The sequence below is a fragment of the Phocoena phocoena genome, chromosome 4, assembly GCF_963924675.1.
Source record: "Phocoena phocoena chromosome 4, mPhoPho1.1, whole genome shotgun sequence".
Classification (NCBI taxonomy): Eukaryota; Metazoa; Chordata; class Mammalia; order Artiodactyla; family Phocoenidae; genus Phocoena; species Phocoena phocoena.
The window spans coordinates 78,150,377-78,174,251 of NC_089222.1; the positions used below are offsets into that span (position 1 = coordinate 78,150,377).

A 23,875-nucleotide genomic window follows, 5' to 3' on the forward strand; every position below is an offset into this window, starting at 1 on the left:
AATAAGGTAACTAGAATTAAATTTAACAAAAGTTGTACACATCCCAAACTCTTTTCTGCATATTGCACAGTATGCTCTGTTTTTATTTACCTTCATAATCAGTTACATTGTCCTTCCATATGTAATTACTATTACACAGTCGTTGAGCTTTCTTTCAGTGATGTCATCATGCTGTTGCTGGTATTATACTCACTCTCTTATAAAACATGATCATCACACTCATAACGTTAAAAAATTTAACTTGTATGAGGCACAATGGTTAGTCCATAGGCAAAGCCAAAGATGTATCGCTAATGTTTATGATTACAATGCACTTAAACTGCACACTTTGGTCGCATCCCTCAGAATGATGCAACAATGGATGATCACTCCCGTGAATTGTAAATCATGGTTACCAATATCAGTGAACAGGGGGGAAAAAACAACGACAGAGACTATAGAAGTCGAATAATCTGTGCTGTATCCATTTGACACAATAAGCAGTGTTGCTTTCAGCCTCTATTTTTGGGCATATATGGTTTTGTACTTTTCCCCCAACTTCCCACACCGATCATAAAAGATCAGGATTTTTTTTTTTTTTTTTTTTTAATTTTTTTTAGTTTTTTGCCATACGCGGGCCTCTCACTGTTGTGGCCTCTCCCCTTGCGGAGCACAGGCTCCGGACGCGCAGGCTCAGCGGCCATGGCTCACGGGCCCAGCCGCTCCGCGGCATGTGGGATCTTCCCGGACCGGGGCACAAACCCGCGTCCCCTGCATCGGCAGGCGGACTCTCAACCACTGCGCCACCAGGGAAGGCCGATCAGGATTTTTTTGTGTGTCCTGGGAGGTTTCCCAGGATGTAGGAATTTCAGTGCTAAAACCCAGAAGGTCAGGCAAATCAGAACAGTTTGTCCCTCTTTCCCACCTGTACTGGTCAAATGTATTCCATTCATCTGGCCAGTACACCCATTCCCCTACTTGCTGTGAGTGCTGGCTGATAACTTTCAGCTGCCCCCTCCTCTGACGAATTGCAGGGCTAACAGGAGCCAGCTTGCTAGAAGGCTCCCACTCCTTTCCCCAGGGACAAACCTCAGCCAATAACTGACATCAGAGTAAAAAAAGGCCAACCATTGCTACAGTGTTCAACTTACTCTAATGGCACTATGTGTGCTCTAGAGCCTCCCCATGTAATCAGACTAAAGCTAGTCTTCAACTGAGACAGCACTGTAAGACACCCCTGCCTTAGACTGTTTCCTTTATTCCCACATTCATGAGAGCACTCTCCCAATAAGTCACTTGAACAAGAATCCCCATCTCAGGCTCTGCATCTAGGGAACCTGATGTGTATGGCAGAGAAGGGGATGTAAAAGCACATATGGAGACTGAAATTTACAAGTCCAGGATGAGACAGATAGGTACTTCAAAATCAATCAAAAGTTTGTTTAATTTCTCCCAAAGACACCAATGCTCAGTTGAAAATAGTGGCTGCTGAATTAGCTTGGGCGTATCACATGAATCAATATGCATTATTGTATCGTGCCTTTCATTGCTCTACGGAACGGAGTAAGGTTTTATTTCCTGATTCAGAAAATGTCTCCCCTAGCTCTTAAGGTAATTTTACTTGAAAAATGGAGTTTCAAATTGTCTTCTTGATGTCTAAGATTTTAATAAAACCACAAACACATAAAACAAAGTGTGTTATATCTGTCCAAAGACAAAGTAGACTTGGCTTATTTATTTGCTTTCAGGGCAAATGTTAATTTTGACAAATTCTATTCAGTCTCTAAACTTCTTACCAAAGAAAATGAAACGATCTCATCGACTAAACATCTTATACAGAACACTGTTTAAAGAGGGGTGTGGTTTGCTTACCTGCGATACAGAAGTTTTCATAATGAAAGTGTCTGGGCATTTCAGCTTCCTCAAAATGTGCGGAAGCATTTAACGACATTTTTGACTATAGAAATGGCAAGAGACAGCTTCCTTAAACATGTACCTACAAGATGGCGATCATTGTTGCTAGCCATAGAAAAGACGTTATAATGTCAGCCTGCCATAAAATCATATTTTCAAAGCGTGGAACAAGAAGAATGTCCTGCTCCAATTTGGCAATACATTGAGGATGAGAACGGAGAGAAGAATTACAGTGAAACAGAAATAAACATGCTGGTTCTCCAAAACTGTCTGATAATCCTTGAAGAGGTCATAAGAAGTCTAGAAAAGGATGAACCATCTGAATCTCAATTATTCAATGTTATATGCAGGTTGCGACAAAAACTTCAAACAGAAAAAAAAAGACTAATTTTTGGAAATAAGACTTTCAGAACTTTAAAAAAAATGTCCCTAGAAAAAAGTAACCAAATTAAACAGGACTTTCTGAATTTCTTCACTAAAACTGTAAATTTATTTGAAATCTAACTTCAATTTCACAAGTTCAAATTACCTCTATGCTTTAAAACCATTTTTTCTGGGGAAGAGAGGTTTAACTTATGATCACATACAATGTGCTTCAGAATGTTTTAAAAACAATGGGCATTTTAGATATAGAAATGGTTAATTTATAGATGCAAAGGACCTGATTGACAAACAGTTGGTTTACCAAAGCAAGTCTGTAGATACAAAATGGGTGGACATTTTGGAGAACCAGAAACAAATTCCTACAAGTTTAAAAACGTGCTGCACTAGTAATTAAAATCCTAACTGTTCTATGCTCAAACACTTTTGTTGAGGGAATGTTTAGCTTGATGTCATCTGTGCCAACAAGAATCAGTGCAATGCAGGCAGAGGAACAGAGCTGCAAGTCAAAACTAATTTTATATTTGTCTGTATTTGGTTTTACCATTACATAAAAGAAAAGATGTCCTAAAGGCTCCAGGCAGTTCAGAGAAATATTGATGAAAAAGGAAACAAAAAGAATAAAAAATATCCCACTCTATCATGGGACAGAAACATATCATTTCTTAAAACTGTAATAGGAGTATTATCTGTTTAACAAGTTCTACTGTATATATACTCTCCTTCATAAAATTCCTACATTTATGTATCTTAATATACATATAGAATATAGAATAATATAGGCTACAAAATTTGGATATGTGATAAAGAGTTTAAGAAAGAGTTAAAATAAGTTGCTGAACCAGAGGACAGGAAGAAACATAAAAATATTATGCTGTATAGCACAGGGAGATCAGCTCGGTGCTTTGTGACCACCTAGAGGGGTGGGATAGGGAGAGTGGGAGGGAGAAGCAAGAGGGAGGAGATATGGGGATGTATGTATATGTATAGCTGATTCACTTTGTTATACACAGAAACTAACATTGTAAAGCAATTATACTCCAATAAAGATGTTTAAAAAATATATATATATTATGCTATAAATTTTTCTCACAAATTATTTTCTTAATTTGTCCTTCTATTAATTATTATTAGTTGCCACTTTTAATGAGTCCTATTGCTATTTTAAGTAATAGCATTTATGCAACAGAAAAAAATACAACGGAATATATCATTGCAAGTAAAAACTTATTTTTCGTGTGTTTATGTTAATATATGTGTCTAATTATTATGTATTTTCACACCCATCCATTTGGCAAAAATAAAAAAGACATTTCCAAATGTTAGCAAGGTTGTTTAGAAAAGAAAACCTTATCAGCTGCTTGTGGAGCATAAGCTGGCACAACCACTTTGTGAAATAATCTGGCAATATCTAGCATATTACTTTTCCATCGCTGTGGAACAAAATACCAGAAACCTAGTGTCTTAAAACACATTTATTATCTCACAGTTTCTGTGGGCCAGGATTACGGGCACAGCTGAGCTGGTTCCTCTGTTCAGGGTCTCACAAAGCTGCAATCAAGGTGTAAGTCACGTTGTCTTCTCATCTGGAGGCTTCACTGGGGAAGAATCCACTTCCAACCTGTCTCAGGTTGTTGGCAGAATTCATTTCCTTGTGGTTGTAGGGCTGAGGGCCCTGGCTTGCTTACTGGCTATCAGCTGGAGGCTGCACCCAGGTGCTAGAAATCATCTGCAGTTCCCTGCCACGTGGCCCTCTCCATAGGCAGTTCTCAACATGAAAGCTCGCTTCTTCAAGGCCAGCAGGAGAGTGTCGAGCTCTGGTCTGCTAAGACAGAGACTTATAATGAAATGTAATCATCCTTGCCATATTCTATTGGCCAGAAGTAAGTCAAAGCTCCCACCCACACTCAAGGGGTAGGGATTATACAGGGTAACAGCAAGGGGCAAAGATCACGGGGGCCATCTGAGAATTCTGCCTGTCACATCTCGTAAGGTTAAAGATGCAATGTCTTAGGACAATGTCTTAGGATCTAGTTTCCCTGTACACACAAAGACATGTACAAGAATGTTCACAGCAGTGTTGCTTGTAATAGCAAAACTACTGTTCTATAATTTAAAATTAAAAATAAATTTTAATACAAAAAGATATAGTCAGAGAGACATTAGCTAACAAAACATCATGTATGGTATGATAACATTTTTGTAAAAGTAATGTATATATAGGAATTCTGCTTCAGCAATGGGCTACTGTTGTTGTCTTGAACAAATCCTCCCACCACAGAGAACAGCTGGACAAAATATAAAAAACATTAAGGCACTGAAGAGCTACCACAGCAGTGAGAATCTGTGGATCCAAGATCTGGAAGAAAAGAAAGGGAACCCATGAGAGGTGAGCCTGATGTTTGCTGTTACTTTTCCACTTGAAGTGATTGCTAATTCTGAAAGCAGTGGCTGAAAAACTGAGTAGAGCTTTTGACTGTCTCATGGGGCTGAAGAGGTTGGGTCAAGGAAGAGAGGCCCTCGTAAATACCCCAGACTTTTGGTCCAGACCCTCACGGGATACTCTTAACTAGGAGTAAGGGTGAACTAGAAAGAAACTAGTTTTCACAAACACTAAAGTCCAGCTCTGAATAATATTAGCTCCTGATTGGAATAAAGTGATCTGTCCTCAGCTTAGCTGCGGTCACACACACTTGCCTCCAAGTCTCTCACTTAGAACACATTCCCTTTCCCCAGTGCCCTTGCTCAAACTCAGCTCATCCTAGAAAACACACCGTTAGTGGGGAATACTGACGTGGCAGAAAGAGATCCAGGACAAATGAACATCGCATAGCCTAGGATTCAGGCAGTAAGGCCCTCTCTCCCACACTTATGTTACAGAGCTACCCCATTTCTTTCACCTTGCTTCTCCGTGGGTGTTTGGATTGATTTGACAAACCAGGTCGCATGTGAGACTGTATTCTGTGACCTTTGCTTGGCTGGCTTCAGTCTTTCTTCTTTTGAAGCCACTGCTCAAAAACAATTCGATTAAGCTCAAAGAGAATTCCATCAGATTTAACAGTAACAACTATTTGTCCCAAATTTTCGTCTGAGAGCATTTATTGAGTAAAGCAAGCATTTGTGTTTCATTTAATTTCTTAATGATTTTTGATACTGCTTATATACATTATCAGGCAAAGGGGACGGGAGAGAACTAAAAAAGGAAATACCCATAAGTTTCTCAAACATGCTGCATGTGAATGCCTTAGACACGAAGCGCGGACTTATAACTCTTTTTTAGTAATCCCTCAGGCTTCATTCATTCCATTATTTACTCAGTAAACGTGTATTAGGTAACAAGCCTGTCAGAGGCTATAGACAGAGGTGAGCAAGGATCGATCCGCCCTGGAAGAGCTTCGAAGACAAGTTTGTAGACATAACTTTGCAATTCAGCCTAAGTAGTACCATTTCATTGTCACTCCAGAATGGCTCTCCAACCTTCGCCACTAACTGCGAACCTTGTCAACCAGACCTCCTTCCCGACTCCAGACTCTCCACTGGTTCCCGGCTAACCGCTGGCGCTTCGCGAGGACGGTTGGAAGACTACATCTCCCGGCAGCCTCTGCAGCAGGGTGGTGGAGAGGCGCGCGCAGGCGCGCGGGCCGGCCCCCGCGCGCAGGCGTACTGCGAACGCCGGCTGAGCTGGGTCTCGCTGTGCTGGGTGCGCGGCGGTGTCGGCGAGCGAGGCCTGGTGAGCACAGCTGAGGCGCGAGCTGGGTCTTCGAGGTTGTGTGCGGGAGAGGCACGGCAGGCGAGCGAGCGAGCCAGAGGCTCACCCCAGCAGTGGCACCGGGATCGGCTGCCTTGAACTTGGTGAGTGCGGGGCCCAGGCGGCCCCCGGCCCCTCCCCCTCCCGCCGGGGACTCCGGCGGATCCGGTTGTGTGCGGGGGAGGCCCCGCGGTGAGGGCGGGCCGCCGGCAGTGCTGGAGCTCGGGTTCCTGGGCCTGGGCGCTCGTTGCGCGTCCGTGCGTCACGGGCCAGGCAGTCCCAACGGCCGCGCGGTCCGCTGAGAGGACGGTGGGGGTGGGGAGCACTGGTTCGCCATCGGGAACGCCGGTGGAGGCGAGGCGAGGCGGGGCGAGGCGGCTCGGTAGCGGAGCTGGAAGCAGCGTCGGGGACTGCGGGGCGCCGAGGCAGCGGGGCGGAGAGGAGGGAGTGCGGAGCCAGCGCCGCGGCCCGGCGCGAGCGAGCTGGGGGCGTGGGTGGGCCGCACGGAGTGCGGCGACTGAGGCAGGAAAGAGCAAGGGGTGGGGGGCGTGTAAAAATCCTAACCGAGGCCGGAGGGGACCGTCTCGGGAATTCACAAGTTACAGCCCGAGCCGGAGCCGGTGGTTTGGAAGCGGGGGGGGGGGGGGGGGGGGCGGGCGCGGTGCGGGTGGAGACAGACGGAGGACTGCAGTTTACAGATGTCATAACAACATGGGCCTGAAGCGTCTGACAGGGGTGTGGTAATTATAGGAATGACAGAACTTCGTCTGCACACAGCGTGTGTCAGTGGTGATGCAAGGGAAGCGGCGAGGTATTCGATTAAGCTCAAAATGGGAGGATGAAACTGAAGGATGACTGGAGTCTGGGAAGTCGTCATGAAGGAATGTTTTAGGTTTGAATGGAAGTTATATGTAATGTTCCACTTTTGAGCTCACGATGTCAAAATAGTTAATTTTTTAAGGTTTAAATTCAGAATAAACAGTTGGGAAGTATTTTTTTCTAAAACATACTATTAAATAACGTTTCTACCTTTTTCAAGCCTTTTTTCGTTTAGTGAGCACTGCCTTAAAAACCCCTATTTCTTCGCAGTAGATGAGTGATTCCCCGCCCCGCCGCTCCCCCCCCATCCCGCACGTTGCTTCAAGGCTCATTCTTGACATTGTTTTTTTCTTAACTTGTTCTTGTGTTTGTGATATTTTGAAAGTAATTCACAAGCTAGTCCCCCTCCATTTTAAAGATTGAAGAGATGAAATTTTAACTTTTCAAAGCAAATGGAGAATGAACTCTATTGTACTTTTACTGAAGTAATTTATTCTTGGAAGTCACTTTTATGTGTAATACCGGATTTTAAGGTGGAGAACATGAGGAAAGGTAAAGGAATGAACATTTATTGAGCTCCTTTCTAGATATTGTGCTAAATACTTTTTGTACAGTAAAACGTTAACGCTTACAGTAACTCTGAAGTATGTTATTTTTTCCTTTTCTGCAGATTAAAGCTTCGAGGGTCAGAGAAGTTAGGTAACTTACCTAAGGTGTTCCAGCTCTTGTTAGAACCAGCCTTAGAACCAGAATCACTGCTAATTTAGGAATTTTTTCTCCTCTCCTTGCACACTTCTTGGTTGCGTTTTCTTTATTTGGTCCATTAATTCAGCGAATACTTGGAGTGTTCATAGGCCCTGAGACTGGGGATGTAGACATGATCAAGACACTGTTCTTTTTTTTTTAAACATCTTTATTGGAATATAATTGCTTTACAATGGTGTGTTAGTTTCTGCTGTATAACAAAGTGAATCAGCTATACATATACACATATCCCCACATCTCCTCCCTCTTGCATCTCTCTCCCACCCTCCCTATCCCACCCCTCTAGGTGGTCACAAAGCACCGAGCTGATCTCCCTGTGCTATGCAGCTGCTTCCCACTAGCGATCGTTTTTACATTTGGTAGTGTATATATGTCCATGCCACTCTCTCACTTCTTCCCAGCTTACCCTTCTCCCCTCCCCGTGTCCTCAAGTCCATTCTCTACGTCTGCATCTTTATTCCTGTCCTGCCCCTAGAAGACACTGTTCTTGTGTCATGGAATTTATAGTGTTGCAGGGAAGACTAACAAATAATGAGTAAAAATATTGACTGCATGACATTTTATCAGTCAAAATTGAGCAGAAACTGTACTAAATAGCAAAGGAAGTTCATATGGAATCAGACGACATAAGCCTTGAGGAGTTTACTGTTGAATTAATGATAAAGTCTTGATGATTTATGATTTAGTCTTTTTAAGTCTTGTCAGATTGTTTCTAGAAGTATGTATGCTTTGTATAAAATCAACTAAGACTTTTGGCCGTGGAAGTAAAGGTGACTGACATAGTGATGATAAAGATAATTCCCTGTTAATCTCTTTGTTTTAAGGTTTCTGTACTTTGCAAGGTATTCTGAATTCAGCCGTAATAGTGGAAGAAAACGTTGGAAATGGTAAACAATTCAATTAGCTGATTGGGGGCTGACTTGCCTCTATTCTTGCTGCAGTGAGCAGGAGGTGGCCCCAGGATAATGAGGGACCAGATAGGACCTTCATTAGGAAATTTTAAGTCCTTGCAGTGAAAGAGCAGGGATGAAGACTCGTGGAACGTACAGTTTTTTTTTGTTTTTGTTTTTTTTTTTGCGGTACGCGAGCCTCTCACTGTTGTGGCCTCTCCCGCTGTGGAGCACAGGCTCCGGACGCACAGGCTCAGCAGCCATGGCTCACGGGCCCAGCCGCTCTGCGGCACGTGGGATCTTCCTGGACCGGGGCACAAACCCGTGTCCCTGGCATCAGCAGGCGGACTCTCAACCACTGCGCCACCAGGGAAGCCCCCGTACAGTTTTTTGTTTGTTTGTTTTTAAAGATGATAACGACCCTACATGACAGACCTTAGTGACAAAATGGTTCTGATCTAGTGTAGTAGACTAATTGGGACAGTTCTTGAAAGCAGGCAATAATCCAAAATGTGGATAATGGGGATAATCTCCTTCACATAACAAGAATAATGCTGCTCTTCATATACAAAGATAAGTCTGCTTACTCATCATGATTGATTTTTCAGCATGAGGAGGGATATGTGCTGAGTTGTCCATGAGTCTCCGTATTCTGTGACCAGCAAGGCAGCTTGGGGTCAAAATGGGGGTTTTTAGCTAGGGAGCAGAAAGACAAGCAAAAGGTACTAACATCTGTTGATGGCTCAAGCACTGCATCAGGTGTTTTCACTTAATTACCCTTGCAAAACCACTTTGAGAAGGTGGCTACAGGTACAGGATGGTTAGGTAACTTGCCCTACTTCACAGAATAAGTGATGGAGCTGGTATTCAATCACAGGGCTATTTGTACTATGTTCACATCAATCATTAAAGCTTGATTTTTGTCTTGGTTTGCAGTGCAGTCTCCAGCAGAACAAACTAGATGCAGTTTGTTTAACATCATGAAATGATATTGTGAAGATCTAATTTACTAAAAGCTGAAGGGCTATTGGAGTTCCTTGCTTTACTGCCATTAAAAAATACAGTTTTTGAATTAGAATATTCTCTGAAAACAACTGTCCCCTGTCCTAGCTTCTGCACTTTAGAGGCCACCAATTTCCTTTTTTAGCTGTTTCCTCTTTCATATTTATAAATAACTTCTATTGCTATTTCTTGATACAGCAGTTTTAGACATTATCTATTGACTTTCCTCCACATTTACACACTGCCTCTCCCATCCTTTTAGTATAGTTATCACAGGTGTTTATTAAGTCAACGTTCAGTTATAACTATGTAAATGTTTATAGCTGAACCATGTAGTATATTATGATATCATTTCTTCTCTTAACCAATTTTTGTTTTTCCAGGAGTAACACCTTTTTTCCCCACTTCCATTTCCATGAGATTGCTGTCCTGGAACCTTCTGTCCTTTTAATGCAATCTGGACTGGTTACTTTCTAGGTATACTTCACAGCTGTTATCCTGGAACTTTTCTTTATGTCGCCCTTAAAATTCTCTTTGCCCTTCTCCTGCATTGGATCTCCTGTTTCCCATATTTTCTTAACTTACAGAGAAAGCGTACCTGGGAAGTGAAAACTTTCTGAGATCTTGCATGATTGAAAAAAATCTATATTCTACCTTAGCATTTCATCAGTAATCTGGCTGGGTATAAAAACCTAGGCTTAAAAAGTTTGGAAGTCATAGCTCCATTGTTTCCTGCATTTTAATGTTGCTGTTGAAGTCCAAAGGCGTTCTTTTTCTTCATTTGTATGTGACCTTCCCTGTCTTCTCCAATCTCCAGAAGCTTTTAGGGTATTATTTTTAACCCCTGAAATTCCATAATGTCCCTAGATTTGATTGTTTGTTTGTTTGTTTGTTTTTTCATTTAAGGGCACTTGATGGACCCTTACAAGCCGGGGATTTGTGTCCTTTAGTTTTGGGAAATTTATTTATTATTTATTATTATTATTGGGGCCTTGGGTAAAAAGAGTTTGAGTTAATTATGCTTCCCAGTTCTTGACACTATCATCAAACTATACAAGGTCCTTTAAATTTTTCTTTCATTTCTGAGCCCTACTTCCATTACCCTTTCTAGTAGGCACCCACTGCATTGTGGCTGATACATTCCTTGACTGTATGTGAATCATTGTGAAATATGTAGTGCGTTTTGTGTATTTAGTTTATATATTGTGTTATAGACCTTGTTCTGTTTCTTACTCTTTTTACTCAGCATTGTTTGGAGACCTTTCTGTTTTGTTGTGTGTGCATATAGTTGCGTATAATGTAGAATTCCACAATGTGCATCTACCACATTTTACTTTTTATTCCCTAATCACTGACATCTGAGTTGCCTCTCTGGCATCACAAGTACACTGTGGTAAATATACTCTTACTTGTACATCCTTGTGGACCTGTGTGAGAAGTTCTTTGGGATGTATGCCCAGGAGTGGGATTCCTGGGTCATAGAATAGGAGAACTAGTTTATGTGCCTGCTAGCAGTGAGGAGTTTTCTTATTTGCCCACATCTTTGACAGTACTTGGTTTTATCTAACTTCTTAATTTTTGCTAGTCGGGTATAAAGTGGTATCTCATTGTTTTAATTTACATTCTCTGATAATTAATGAATTCGAGCATCTCTTGTATCCATTCAGGTTTTCCCTTTTGTTAATTGTCTGTTTTGTACTTTGTCTATCTTTCCTTTCCGGTCCCTGTCTTTTTTGTTTGTTTGTTTGTTTGTTTTGGCTGTGCTGTGCTGCGCAGCTTGCAGGATCTCAGTTCCCCGACCCAGGGATTGAACCCAGGCCACAACAGTGAAAGCCTGGAATTCTAACCACTAGGCCACCAGGGAACTCCTCCTGTCTTTTTTTTTTTGGTTTGCAGGAGTTCCTTGTGGAGGTCTGTTGGTTTTAGGAATGGAAAATATCTTTTATAGGCCTGTCATCTTTCTGTTAGTTTTGTCCATGGTGTCTTTCATTGAATGAATACTCTAAATTTGATGCATTGTTTCTTTGATAATCTTTCTCATTTGATTTTTTTGTCTTTCTTGGAATTTGTATTATTTGGGTCTTAGAATTCTTAGGTGGTTCTTTTAATTTTCTTTTCCTTCCTGTTTTCCATCACTTAGTCTTTTTGTTCTGTTTCCTGAGAGATTTCTTTAATGTTATCTTACAGCCCTTCTATTGAATTGTTAATTCCTATCCATATTTTAATTTCTTAGAGCTCATTCTTATGGTATCTTTATATTATTTTATAGACACTATAGTCTTCTTGAGGACAGTATTAATGATGGTGTTTTGTTTTTTTTTTTTTAAAGTTTTGTACCCCTCATTGCTCTGTTTCTTCGAAGTTCCTTTGTTTCCATTGCAGTCTTTCTCTGTAGAGGCTCTCCCTGGATGTCTGGTAAACTTACGGTTGTCCATTCCTATTTAAGAGTGAAGTGCTAAAAACTGAATTGGAAACTATAGGTGTGGCTTGTTAAAGGGTGGACAGGGAGCTGTGGCCATTTACAGGGGGAGGGGACTCTCATAGTTCTTTTCTCTTGGGCTTGTCAATTTCCTTGAGAAAGAGAGCCTCCAACTAACACAACATTGTAAATCAACTATACTTCAATAAAATTAAAAAAAAAAAAAGTAAAAGAGAGCCTCCAGTCTTGCCTGGAGGATACACCTGGATGCCAAATTCTGAGAACTTGTCTTAGAAAAGAAGCTGGCGTTCTCACTGTTAATTGTGTTCATGTAATCCTATCTTTTGTATAGCACATCACCTACACTGGAGTCCCTCATTTTAGAGTCTCTCTAGTTTAGTTTCTTCAGAGTAATGCTCTCAACATCCATAGGGGCTTGGGGATGGACTGTTGCCTGGCTGTGCACAATGGAGGAGGAAGTCTGAATGTGATGGCTGTTTTGTAGACTTTCAGCTAACTTGCTAGTTTTTAGTCCTGTTCCTCACTCTACATTCAGAGATGCCTGGGGTGGGGGGGCAGGGGCTCCTGTCTATGACGCTTCCTGCTTGTGGGCAGTGTGAATCAGCTTCTTTACAGGTGCTTAGGCTTCAGAGTTCTCCACTTCGCTAGTAAAATATCATTAGACCATCTTTTTAAAAAAATTATTTATTTGGCTACGTCGGGTCTTAGTTGCGGCACATGGGATCTTCGTTGCAGCATGCGGGGATCTTTCCTTGCTGCGAGCGGGCTCCAGAACACACGGGCTCAGTAGTTGTGGCACGCGGGCTTAGTTTCCCTGCGGCATGGGGGATCTTAGTTCCCCAACCAGGGATCGAACCCATGTTCCCTGCATTGCAAGATGGATTCTTAACCACTGGACCACCAGGGAAGTCCCAGGGCCATCTGTTTCAAGGCTTCTAAAAAGTTTTTGACATCTCATCTGTCACCTCTGATTCTCTCCTTTTGTGTTCTATCTTTGTAGTTCATCCTTTTTTTTAAAAAGATAATTTTGGTATGGATTAATCTACCAAATCCATCATTTTATTTCTTTACATGAACTCTTATATCTGGCCTGTTCATTCTTTCCATGGCATTTGAGTGTTGTACGCTTAGTACTTTGTTTAGTATTGAAGATTAAAATTAAATTTCTGAGCTTCGAGTTGTTAATATGTTTTGGGAGGAAAGCACATACATCCTGTAGGTGCTAAATCTTAATTTAAAACATTAAAACCCTTATAAGTGTACATGTAATAGATATATTAGATTCAGTAATGGATATGAATTGGATAAAGGCAAGTTTGCACTTTTTCTTTTCCCCCCCATGAAGGAGTCCATTATGCCATTTTTGGGGAAAGATTTCTCTCTAAAAATATCCAGCTATAAGGGGGAAGTAGTTTTTCCCTTTCATAAAGACCTGAAGTATTCAATTAGAACTTTGATGAAATAACAGCATGTTGAGTTGATAAAATTCTAGCCAAAAGTAAAGAAATTTAATGTTTTAGTTAGGCTGGGAAGCCTCATTGTAGTAAATATAATATATGCTTCCAGCTTTACTTTTTGAAAGTTTTTCTTATTGTATAAGTAGTATATTGCTTACTGTAGAAAATTTGGAAGATAAAGAAGAATATTAATTTCCACTTAAGATTTTTGTATTCTAAGTTATAAAATGTTTTAAAAAGTATAGAGAATAGTATAAATTGGGGTTTTATTCCTACCACCCCGATTTGTCATGTGTTAATGTTCTGTTTTTCCTTAGTTCGCAGTATGTTATGATTATGTCCCATAGCCAAGCCCTCGTTTTGGAATTTTTAGGTTTACAGTTTTTCATTGTAAGTTATGCTGCTGTGAATATTCTTCTACATACTGCTGATTTTATTGCCTTTGTGTACATTCCAAAAGTGGAATTACTGAATCTTGGGGTGTGAATTCCCCAAATCTTTGGTAAATATTTTCCTTTAAATGTTGGATATTGAGAATGTCTCTGGGGAACCTTACATGTTGGGAACCTGTAGATACTGGAAGTGAGGTCAGAATTCAGGGTCAAAGGTTTTTAGTAAACATCTCAGTTGAAGAAGGTCTGAAGCTGGGACATGAAAGAAAGTAGGGATTTCTATTAGGTTAATGGAGTTAGAGCTATGAGATGTAATCAGAGGTGAGCACCTACGAATCATATCTGTAGCATTGACTTCTCACAGAGGAGGGTTATTGCAGGGTTTTTCAAACCTTGCCTCCATTGAACGCAAGAATGTTGTCACTAAAATAAAGGTACTCTAATAATTTTACTGGGAAGAAATGGGTAGGATATTTTAAATGTCATTTTTCTTTCCTAAGTTTTATTAAAATATTTTAAAGGGACCCACTGCTACTTGACTAGAAGTTAACAACAGATGAGTAATTAATATTTACAAATGGGAGAGCATGTACTCTGGGGTGCAGGCTCACACCTCTCCATTCTCTAATGAAAAAATAGGTTCAAAAAATATTCGCAACTGAACTGAAAATTTTTTATACTTAAAATTCATTTATGCTTAAATTCATAAACCTGTAACTTGCTTTTTTTGTAGTCATACTTTCTTGTGGTCTTTGGTTTTTTTAGTATTAAATACACATCATGTTTTCTAATAAAATTATACTCAATTTATATGATGGAATTAAGTATACTAACATTTTATGGTGTTGAACAAAGAATATTGTGAATGTTAAATATTCACAATGGTTAGGGGCTTACTGACTGCTTGGATTGACTCAGCACACTGAATATATATACCAGTATATATACTTGAATATAATAAAAACATAAAAAGATCTATACTCAGTGTGTTTTGGGAATAGATTGATGAGAAATGAAAAGAGTATCAAAGCCAAGGGAACTTGTAGGACAAAGAAGTTCAGATTTGATCTAAGTAGTGCTAAAAACTCATTTTAGGTCCTTAGGCATTGAAGTTATATAGTGAAAAAGGTGTTGAGATAAATCTGAGAGCTGTGCGAAGGATGAATTGAAGAGCAAAGAGACTGAGGTTAAGGAAGGCTGGTTAGAGCTGTTGCAGTTATCTAGCTGTAGGATGACAGGGGCCTGGATCAGACTGGTGGCAGTGTGAATAGATAGGAATAGATAAAATCACTCTGGATGGAATAATAAGCAAACTTTGATAATTTTAACTAAATAGACATGAAGGGGAAATTGGGAGATTTCATTTTGAAAGAGTAGAGTACATTTCTATTTTACCACCAGCTTTGCATCTTGTTTTTTTTTTTTTTAAACATCTTTATTGGGGTATAATTGCTTTACAATGGTGTGTTAGTTTCTGCTTTATAACAAAGTGAATCAGCTATACATATACATATGTTCCCATATGTCTTCCCTCTTGCATCTCCCTCCCTCCCACTCTCCCCATCCCACCCCTCCAAGCTGTCACAAAGCACCGAGCTAATATCCTTGTGCCTTGCGGCTGCTTCCCCCCAGCTATCTACCTTACTACGTTTGTTAGTGTGTATATGTCCATGACTCTCTCTTGCCCTGTCAAAACTCACCCTTCCCCCTCCCCATATCCTCAAGTCCATTCTCCAGTAGGTCTGCGTCTTTATTCCTGTCTTACCCCTAGGTTCTTCATGACATATTTTTTCCCTCAAATTCCATATATATGTGTTAGCATACGGTATTTGTCTTTTTCTTTCTGACTTACTTCACTCTGTATGACAGACTCTAGGTCTATCCATCTCATTACAAATAGCTCAATTTCATTTCTTTTTAAGGCTGAGTAATATTCCATTGTGTATATGTGCCACATCTTCTTTATCCATTCATCCGATGATGGACACTTAGGTTGTTTCCATTTCCGGGCTATTGTAAATAGAGCTGCAATGAACATTTTGGTACATGACTCTTTTTGAATTTTGGTTTTCTCAGGGTATATGCCCAGTAGTGGGATTGCTGGGTCATATGGTAATTCTATTTGTAGTTTTTTAAGGAACCTCCATACTGTTCTCCATAGTGGCTGAGCCAATTCACATTCCCACCAGCAGTGCAAGAGTGTCCCCTTTTCTCCACACCCTCTCCAGCATTTATTGTTTCTAGATTTTTTCATGATGGCCATTCTGACTGGTGTGAGATGATATCTCATTGTAGTTTTGATTTGCATTTCTCTAATGATTAATGATGTTGAGCATTCTTTCATGTGTTTGTTGGCATTCTGTATATCTTCTTTGGAGAAATGTCTATTTAGGTCTTCTGCCCATTTTTGGATGGGGTTGTTTGTTTTTTTGTTATTGAGCTGCATGAGCTGCTTGTAAATTTTGGAGATTAATCCTTTGTCAGTTGCTTCATTTGCAAATGTTTTCTCCCATTCTGAGGGTTGTCTTTTGGTCTTGATTATGGTTTCCTTTGCTGTGCAAAAGCTTTGAAGTTTCATTAGGTCCCATTTGTTTATTTTTCTTTTTATTTCCATTACTCTAGGAGGTGGGTCAGAAAGGATCTTGCTGTGATTTATGTCATAGAGTGTTCTGCCTATGTTTTCCTCTAAGAGTTTGATAGTTTCTGGCCTTGCATTTAGGTCTTTAATCCATTTTGAGCTTATTTTTGTGTATGGTGTTAGGGAGTGATCTAATCTCATACTTTTACATGTACCTGTCCAGTTTTCCCAGCACCATTTATTGAAGAAGCGGTCCTTTCTCCACTGTACATTCCTGCCTCCTTTATCAAAGATAAGGTGTCCATATGTGCGTGAGTTTATCTCTGGGCTTTCTATCCTGTTCCACTGATCTATCTTTCTGTTTTTGTGCCAGTACCATACTGTCTTGATTACTGTTGCTTTGTAGTATAGTCTGAAGTCAGGGAGCCTGATTCCTCCAGCTCCTTTTTTCGTTCTCAAGATTGCTTTGGCTATTCGGGGTCTTTTGTGTTTCCATACAAATTGTGAAATTTTTTGTTCTAGTTCTGTGAAAAATGCCAGTGGTAGTTTGATAGGGATTGCATTGAATCTGTAGATTGCTTTGGGTAGTAGAGTCATTTTCACAATGTTGATTCTTCCCATCCAAGAACATGGTATATCTCTCCATCTATTTGTATCATCTTTAATTTCTTTCATCAGTGTCTTATAATTTTCTGCATACAGGTCTTTCGTCTCCTTAGGTAGGTTTATTCCTAGATATTTTATTCTTTTTGTTGCAATGGTAAATGGGAATGTTTTCTTGATTTCAGTTTCAGATTTTTCATCATTAGTGTATAGGAATGCCAGAGATTTCTGTGCATTAATTTTGTATCCTGCTACTTTACCAAATTCATTGATTAGCTCTAGTAGTTTTCTGGTAGCATCTTTAGGATTCTCTATGTATAGTATCATGTCATCTGCAAACAGTGACAGCTTTACTTCTTCTTTTCTGATTTGGATTCCTTTTATTTCCTTTTCTTCTCTGATTGCTGTGGCTAAAACTTCCAAAACTATGTTGAATAAGAGTGGTGAGAGTGGACAACCTTGTCTTGTTCCTGATCTTAGTGGAAATGCTTTCAGTTTTTCACCATTGAGGATGATGTTTGCTGTGGGCTTGTCATATATGGCCTTTATTATGTTGAGGAAAGTTCCCTCTATGCCTACACTCTGCAGGGTTTTTATCATAAATGGGTGTTGAATTTTGTCGAAAGCTTTCTCTGCATCTATTGAGATGATCATATGGTTTTTCTCCTTCAGTTTGTTAATATGGTTTATCACATTGATAGATTTGCGTATATTGAAGAATCCTTGCATTCCTGGAATAAACCCCACTTGATCATGGTGTATGATCCTTTTAATGTGCTGTTGGATTCTGTTTGCTAGTATCTTGTTGAGGATTTTTGCATCTATGTTCATCAGTGATATTGGCCTGTAGTTTTCTTTCTTTGTGACATCCTTGTCTGGTTTTGGTATCAAGGTGATGGTGGCCTCCTAGAAGGAATTTGGGAGTGTTCCTCCCTCTGCTATATTTTGGAAGAGTTCAAGAAGGATAGGTGTTAGCTCTTCTCTAAACGTTTGATAGAATTCACCTGTGAAGCCATCTGGTCCTGGGCTTTTGTTTGTTGGAAGATTTTTAATCACAGTTTCAATTTCAGTGCTTGTGATTGGTGTGTTCATATTTTCTATTTCTTCCTGATTCAGTCTTGGCAGGTTGTGCATTTCTAAGAATTTGTCCATTTCTTCCAGATTGTCCATTTTATTGGCGTAGAGTTGCTTGTAGTAATCTCTCATGTTTTTTTTATTTCTGCAGTGTCAGTTGTTACTTCTCCTTTTTCATTTCTAATTCTATTGATTTGAGTCTTCTCCCTTTTTTTCTTGATGAGTCTGGCTAGTGGTTTATCTATTTTGTTTATCTTCTCAAAGAACCAGCTTTTAGTTTTATTGATCTTTGCTATCGTTTCCTTCATTTCTTTTTCATTTATTTCTGATCTGATTTTTATGATTTCTTTCCTTCTGCTAGCTTTTGGGTTTTTTTGTTCTTCTTTCTCTAATTGCTTCAGGTGCAAGGTTAGGTTATTTTTCCGAGATGTTTCCTGCTTCTTAAGGTGGGCTTGTATTGCTATAAACTTCCCCCTTAGAACTACTTTTGCTGCATCCCATAAGTTTTGGGTCGTTGTGTCTCCATTGTCATTTGTTTCTAGGTATTTTTTTATTTCCTCTTTGATTTCTTCAGTGATCACTTCATTATTAAGTAGTGTATTGTTTAGCCTCCATGTGTTTGTATTTTTTACAGATCTGTTCCTGTAATTGATATCTAGTCTCATGGCGTTGTGGTCAGAAAAGATACTTGATACAATTTCAGTTTTCTTAAATTTACGAAGGCTTGATTTGTGACCCAAGATATGATCTATCCTGGAGAATGTTCCATGAGCACTTGAGAAAAGTGTGTATTCTGTTGTTTTTGGATGGAGTGTCCTATAAATATCCATTAAGTCCATCTTGTTTAATGTATCAATTAAAGCTTGTGTTTCCTTATTTATTTTCATTTTGGATGATCTGTCCATGGGTGAAAGTGGGGTGTTAAAGTCCCCTACTATGAATGTGTTACTGTCGACCTCCCCCTTTATGGCTATTAGTATTTGCCTTATGTATTGAGGTGCTCCTATGTTGGGTGCATAAATATTTACAATTGTTATATCTTCTTCTTGGATCGATCCCTTGATCATTATGTAGTGTCCTTCTTTGTCCCTTTTAATAGTCCTTATTTTAAAGTCTATTTTGTCTGATATGAGAATTGCTACTCCAGCTTTCTTTTGGTTCCCATTTGCATGGAATATCTTTTTCCATCCCCTAACTTTCAGTCTGTATGTGTCTGTAGGTCTGAAGTGGGTCTCTTGTAGACAGCATATATAAGGGTCTTGTTTTTGTATCCATTCAGCCAATCTGTGTCTTTTGGTGGGAGCATTTAGTCCATTTACATTTAAGGTAATTATCGATATGTATGTTCCTATTCCCATTTTCTATATTGTTTTGGGTTCGTTATTATAGGTCGTTTCCTTCTCTTGTGTTTCTTGTCTAGAGAAGTTCCTTTAGCATTTGTTGTAAAGCTGGTTTGGTGGTGCTGAACTCTCTCAGCTTTTGCTTGTCTGTAAAGGTTTTAATTTCTCCATCAAATCTGAATGAGATCCTTGCTGGGTAGAGTAGTCTTGGTTGCAGGTTTTTCTCCTTCATCACTTTCAGTATGTCCTGCCACTCCCTTCTGGCTTGTAGGGTTTCTGCTGAGAGATCAGCTGTTAACCTAATGGGGATTCCCTTGTGTGTTATTTGTTGTTTTTCCCTTGCTGCTTTTAATATGCTTTCTTTGTATTTAATTTTTGACAGTTTGATTAATATGTGTCTTGGCGTATTTCTCCTTGGATTTATCCTGTATGGGACTCTCTGTGCTTCTTGGACTTGATTAACTATTTCCTTTCCCATATTAGGGAAGTTTTCAACTATAATCTCTTCAAATATGTTCTCAGTCTCTTTTATTCTTCTTCTTCTGGAACCCCTATAATTCGAATGTTGGTGTGTTTAATGTTGTCCCAGAGGTCTCTGAGACTGTCCTCAGTTCTTTTCATTCTTTTTCTTTATTCTGCTCTGCAGTAGTTATTTCCAGTACTTTATCTTCCAGGTCACTTATCCGTTCTTCTGCCTCAGTTATTCTGCTATTGATTCTATCTAGAGTACTTTTAATTTCATTTATTGCATTGTTCATCGTTGCTTGTTTCATCTTTATTTCCTCTAGGTCCTTGTTAACTGTTTCTTGCATTTTGTCCATTCTACTTCCAAGATTTCGGATCATCCTTACTATAATTATTCTGAATTCTTTTTCAGGTAGGTTGCCTATTTCCTCTTCATTTGTTAGGTCTGGTGGGTTTTTATCTTGCTCCTTCATCTGCTGTGTGTTTTTCTGTCTTCTCATTTTGCTTGTCTTACTGTGTTTGGGGTCTCCTTTTTGCAGGCTGCACGTTCGTAGTTCCCGTTGTTTTTGATGTCTGTCTCCAGTGGCTAAGGTTGTTTCAGTGGGTTGTGTAGGCTTCCTGGTGGAGGGGACTAGTGCCTGTGTTGTGCTGGATGAGGCTGGATCTTGTCTCTCTAGTGGGCAGGTTCACGTCTGGTGGTGTGTTTTGGGGTGTCTGTGGCCTTATTATGATTTTAGGCAGCCTCTCTGCTAATGGGTGGGGTTGTGTTCCTGTTTTGCTAGTTGTTTGGCATAGGTTGTCCAGCACTGTGGCTTGCTGGTCGTTGAGTGAAGCTGGGTGCTGGTGTTAAGGTGGAGGTCTCTGGGAGATTTCCACCGTTTAATATTATGTGGAGCTGGGAGGTCTCTTGTTGACCAGTGTCCTGAAGTTGGCTCTCCTACCTCAGAGGCAGAGCCCTGACTCCTGGGCTGGAGCACCAAGAGCCTTTCACCCACACGGCTCAGAATAAAAGGGAGAAAAAGTAGAGAGAATTAGTAGAAGTATGAGTAAAGAAAGAAGGAAAGGAGGAAAGGAAGGAAGGAAGAAAGAAGCAAAGAAGGAAAGAAAGGAGGGAGGGAGGGAGGGAGGAAGGAAGGAAGGAGGGAAAGAAGGAAAAAAGACAGAAAGAAAGAAGATACAGTAAAAATAAAATAAAGTATAATATAGTTATTGAATTAAAAAAATATTTAGAAAAAAAAAAAAAGGGACGGATGGAACCTTAGGACAAATGTTGGAAGCAAAGCTATACAGAGAAAATCTTACACAGAAGCATACACATACACGTTCACAAAAAGAGGTAAAGGGGGAAAAATCATAAATCTTGCTCTCAGAGACCACCTCCTCAATTTGGGGTGTTTCGTTGTCTAAAGGAGGGAAGGAAGGAAGGAAAGAAAGAAAGAAAGAACGAAGGTAAAGTATAATAAAGTTATTACAGTTAAAATTAATTATTAAGAAAAAAAATTTTTAAAAAAAACCATGAACGGATAGAGCCCTAGGACAAATGGTGGAAGCAAGAGTATACAGACAAGATCTCACACAGAAGCATACACGTACGCATTCACAAAAAGAGGAAAAGGGAAAAAAATCATAGATCTCGCTCCTAAATTACACCTCTTCAATTTGGGATGATTCCTTGTCTATTCAGGTATTCCACAGATGCAGGGTACATCAAGTTGATTGTGGAGCTTCAATCCGCTGCTTCTGAGGCTGCTGGGAGAGATTTCCCTTTCTCTTCTTTGTTCTCACAGCTCACAGGAGCTCAGCTTTGGATTTGGCCCTGCCTCTGTGTGTAGGTTGCTGGAGGGCGTCTGTTTTTTGCTCAGACAGGACAGGGTTAAAGGAGCCGCTGATTCGGGGGCTCCGGCTCACTCAGGCCGGGGGTTGGGGGATGGGGGAAGGAGGGGCACTGCGTGCGGAGCGGGCCTGCGGCGGCAGAGGCGGCGTGACGTTGCACCAGCCTGAGGCCCGCCGTGCGTACTCCCGGGGAAGTTGTCCCTGGATCCCGGGAACCTGGCAGTGGCGGGCTGCACAGGCTCCGCGGAAGAGGGGTGTGGAGAGTGACCTGTGCTCGCACACAGGCCCCTTGGTGGCGGCAGCAGCAGCCTTAGCGTCTCCCGCCCGTCTCTGGGGTTCGCGCTTTTAGCCGCGGCTCGCGCCCATCTCGGGTTCGCGCTTTTAGCCGCGGCTCGCGCCCGTCTCTGGGGTTCGCGCTTTTAGCCGCGGCTCACGCCCGTCTCTGGAGTTCCTTTAAGCAGCGCTCTTAAACCCCTCTCCTCGCGCACCAGGAAACAAAGAGGGAAGAAAAAGTCTCTTGCCTCTTCGGCAGGTGCAGGCTTTTCCCCCGAACTCCCTCCCGGCTAGTCGTGGTGCACTATCCCCTTCAGGCTATGTTCAAGCCGCCAGTCCCAGTCCTCTCCCTGTGCTCCGTCCAAAACCGAAACCCGAGCCTCAGCTCGCAGCCCCGCCCGCCCCGGCGGGTGAGCAGACAAGCCTCTTGGGTTGGTGAGTGCCGGTCGGCCCCGATCGTCTGTGCAGGAATCTCGCCGCTTTGCCCTCCGCACCCGTCGCTGTGCACTACTCCGCGGTCCCGAAGCTACCCCCTCCGCCTCCCGCAGTCTCCGCCCGCGGAGGGGCTTCCTAGTGTGTGGAAACTTTTCCTCCTTCACAGCTCCCTCCCACTGGTGCAGGTGCCGTCCTTATTCTTTTGTCTCTGTTTTTCCTTTTTTTCTTTTGCCCTACCCAGGTACGTGGGGAGTTTCTTGCCTTTTGGGAGGTCTGAGGTCTTCTGCCAGCCTTCAGTAGGTGTTCTGTAGGAGTTGTTCCACGTGTAGATGTATTTCTGGTGTATCCGTGGGGAGGAAGGCGATCTCTGCGTCTTACTCTTCCGCCATCTTCAAGGTCCCCTGCATCTTGTTTTTAACTTTATTGCTTTTTTGGCTTTATTTCCCTAGAAAACAAGAGGAAAATGGGGCATAATGGCTTTAATTTTAAAGGCTTCTGATTCCTGAGAGAGTGAAAAGTTATTGACAATAACTTAAGTTTTTCAATTAATCACTTAGGTGATAATATCCTAAAAATATTTGCTTAGGATAAATTAATTTTCCCATACTATTACATGTTTTTTTGAAATCATAAACCTCTATAGATTTTATTTCATTTGTTATCTAAGCTCTCTTCAATCCAACTGAAGCCTACATTTCAGCTGTATTTTGCATTATTTTCCAATAAAACTTTTGCTCTGCTATAGTGATTTTGAGTTGCATGCAGATGCATATCAGAATTCACTTGGGAGTCTTTAAAAGAAAAAACAACACTAGAGACCTCGTGTTTGCCTCAGACCTATTCATCAAACTCTTTGGAAGGACAGTTGAGGCGTCTTGTTTTTGAAAAAGCTCTCCCACTTGGCAAACATAATCTCTTTCCCCTGCTAAGAGGGGAACCCAGTCTCATTTATGAATATCAGAGAAGAAATCTTCGATTTTTTTTTTAAAATATTGACTTTATTTGTTTGAGCAATTTTAGGTTCACAGTAAAATTGAATGGAAACTACTGAATTCCCATCTACTCCCTACGCCTGTACACCCAGGGCCCCCACCATTGACATTTCCACCAGAATGGTACATTTGTTATAATCCAACCAACACTGACACATCATTATCACCCAAAGCCCATAGTTTACATTTGGGTTCATTCTTGGAGTTGTACATTCATTCTGTGGGTTTTGACAAATGTCTACTGACATGTATCAGCCATTATAGTCCAACAGAATAGTTTCACTGCCTCCAAAATCCTCTGTGCTCTGCTGTTCATCCCTTAAACCCCTAGCAACCGCTGATCTTTTAACTCTCCATAGTTTTGCCTCTTCCAGAATGTCATAAAATTGGAATCATGTGACAAATACAATATCCACCCCTACCCCCAAAGAGGAGGGTATTTTATTAAATAATCAATCTTATGTGTGGATACTGATTTAGAAATTTTTAAGAAAA

The 23,875-nt window shown here is 40.8% G+C and overlaps 1 protein-coding gene across 1 annotated transcript in view; it reads left to right on the forward strand.

Moving 5' to 3' along the window:
• Positions 1–5,939: 5,939 nt before the first annotated feature.
• The window catches only part of KPNA1 (karyopherin subunit alpha 1), a 79,141-nt gene continuing 61,205 nt past the window's right edge, over positions 5,940–23,875 (forward strand). The window contains exon 1 of the mRNA XM_065876913.1: positions 5,940–6,126. The gene's annotated coding sequence lies outside the window, so the exon portion shown is untranslated. The remainder of the gene's footprint in view (positions 6,127–23,875) is intronic.